Here is a 2500-nt window from a genome sequence, read left to right on the forward strand (position 1 = left end):
CCAAGAGTCGGTCGTATTTGGAGTTTCACATCGCTTCCCAGGAAGCCAACAACCAAAAGGTCGGTCGTATTTGGAGTTCAGTATTCGCTTCAGTCGATTCCAACTTCCCAAAAACCTGCCTTCTTCGCAGTTCGGCTAAGTCTCCCTCGTTTCCAACTTTCCTCTAAGTTGCCCTCCTCGCAGTTTGGCCAAGTTCACTCTTTTCCAGCGTCATCCCCCCAAGTTGCCTTGGGCGCAGTTCGGCCTAGTTCACTCTTTTCCAGCATCATCCCCCCAAGTTGTCTTGTTCGCAGTTCGGCCTAGTTCACTCTTTTCCAGCGTCATCCCCCCAAGTTGCCTTGTTCGCAGTTCGGTCTAGTTCACTCTTTTCCAGCATCATCCCCCCAAGTTGCCTTGTTCGCAGTTTGGCCTAGTTCACTCTTTTCCAGTGTCATCCCCCCAAGTTGCCTTGTTCGCAGTTTGGCCTAGTTCACTCTTTTCCAGTGTCATCCCCCCAAGTTGTCGTTGCCAACAACCCAAGAGTCCATAGTATTCGGAGTTCTAGCGGGGCCTCCCCTTGCTTCCAACAACCCAAGAGTCCATAGTATTCGGAGTTCTAGCGGGGCCTCCCCTTGCTTCCAACAACCCAAGAGTCCGTAGTATTCGGAGTTCTAGCGGGACCTCCCCTTGCTTCCAACAACCCAAGAGTCCATAGTATTCGGAGTTCTAGCGGGGCCTCCCCTTGCTTCCAACAACCCAAGAGTCCGTAGTATTCGGAGTTCTAGCGGGGCCTCCCGTTGCTTCCAACAACCCAAGAGTCCATAGTATTCGGAGTTCTCGCGTGGCCTCCCATTGATTCAAACAACCCAAAAGTCCATCTTCTTCGCAGTTCAACATCGCCTCCCTCGTTTCCAACAGACCCAAAGGTCGTCTTCTTCGCAGATCCACGAAGAGCTCATCACGATTTGCCACATTCCATTTCCCACGGGTTGTCAACAACACTTTCTCACACTTCCCGCAATCGAGTACGTGCATGACATGCCAAAGCACATCTTATTTGCCTTCCATCGCACTCAAGACGACGGGTTGTGGAAGAACGATATTGTTCACAACAAGTTCAAGGACAACGTCTCAATCAAGGGACACAACCGAATTATGTTGACTGGGTCGCTAAAGTAAACCCGAGTTCATATAATGCACCGCATCCAAAAGAACTAGCCACAACACGTGCATCACTGAGATGTTTCACTAGATGGAACACGTGCGTGACATTAGGATCCTCCAACACCTCTTCGTGATGGAAAGATAGAATTCGAAGCAACCACAGAAGTACCGTCTAGTGGGTAGGCAACACAGGGACTGATCAACCAATATCACCCAAGGCAACGGGTGAAAATGGAAGAGATGCATGCTTGACCGTTCGATACGCAAGGCATGGAGCCAGCCAGCAAGTGCATCTCGATTACAACTCACACACCCTCACGTTCGCAAGACACCACACCACAAGACGGTCCACCCCCCACCTACCATGGGCAAGCAAGCAAATGGAAACATCAAGTGACGCAGGGTCAAGCATCGCTAGGCATGAAAATAACTTTCCACAATATCCGAGGGACTAGCTGCCGAGCTAACCAACGATCAGTGACGACCGTGTGTTGGTATTAATAAAGCTCAACAACTATGAAGAGGCTAGTTGTGCCATGATAAACATGCTAACGCACGCACCACGTGAGGGGGGAGGCCTCATCAAGCTCCCTTTAAAACCTGCCAGTGTGGAGCTGGCCGGCTCAAGGAGCACTCCCCCCCTATAAGAGGTTAATATGCAAAAGGCAAAATTGTACAAGTAGATACACTTTTTTTGAGCAGACATAAGTCCATATCTCGGGCTATACTTCGAATTTTGATGCGATTTTTTGCAGTAATTCGTAGAATAATGGTATCTCCTTGCTCACCAAATTTCATAATTTTTCTCGAAGGGGAACTATTTTTTTTATTTTTTTTACTTACCGGGTATGTGTAAAATCGGGAAAAATAGAAAAGCACATGTAGACTTCGAATTTCGACCTCATTTTTTCCAGTCCACCACTAAACAATATCAGGAACCTCCCCACAAAATTTCATTCAGTTTGGCCAAGGTCTTAAATTTGACAAATTTTGGCACCAACCTATCTAGTCGCGGTGCACCGACCAACTTGGCCAAGTGCAAAATGCATCCAATTCAAAACTTTTGTGCACCAACACTTTTACAGTACTCATTTGGGGGCATTTGGAGGCCTTTCCAACCCACACATCTCAAAAACCACGAATTTCATTTTTTCACAAATCTCCCCACCAAGCCATCTAGCTATGCCGTGGTGCACCGCCAACCTTGGCCATGTGCAAAACCCTCCGAACTCAAAACTTTCGTGCACCAAGAATTTCATGGTATTCATTTGGGGGCATTTGGAGGCCATTCCAACCCTCACATCTCAAAAACCACGAATTTCATTTTTTCACAAAACTCCCCACCAAGCCATTTAGC

Source organism: Vigna unguiculata, unplaced genomic scaffold, assembly GCF_037176805.1.
Source record: "Vigna unguiculata cultivar grain cowpea cultivar isolate G323 ecotype 2 unplaced genomic scaffold, ASM3717680v1 ptg000029l_ERROPOS232281+, whole genome shotgun sequence".
NCBI lineage: Eukaryota > Viridiplantae > Streptophyta > Magnoliopsida > Fabales > Fabaceae > Vigna > Vigna unguiculata.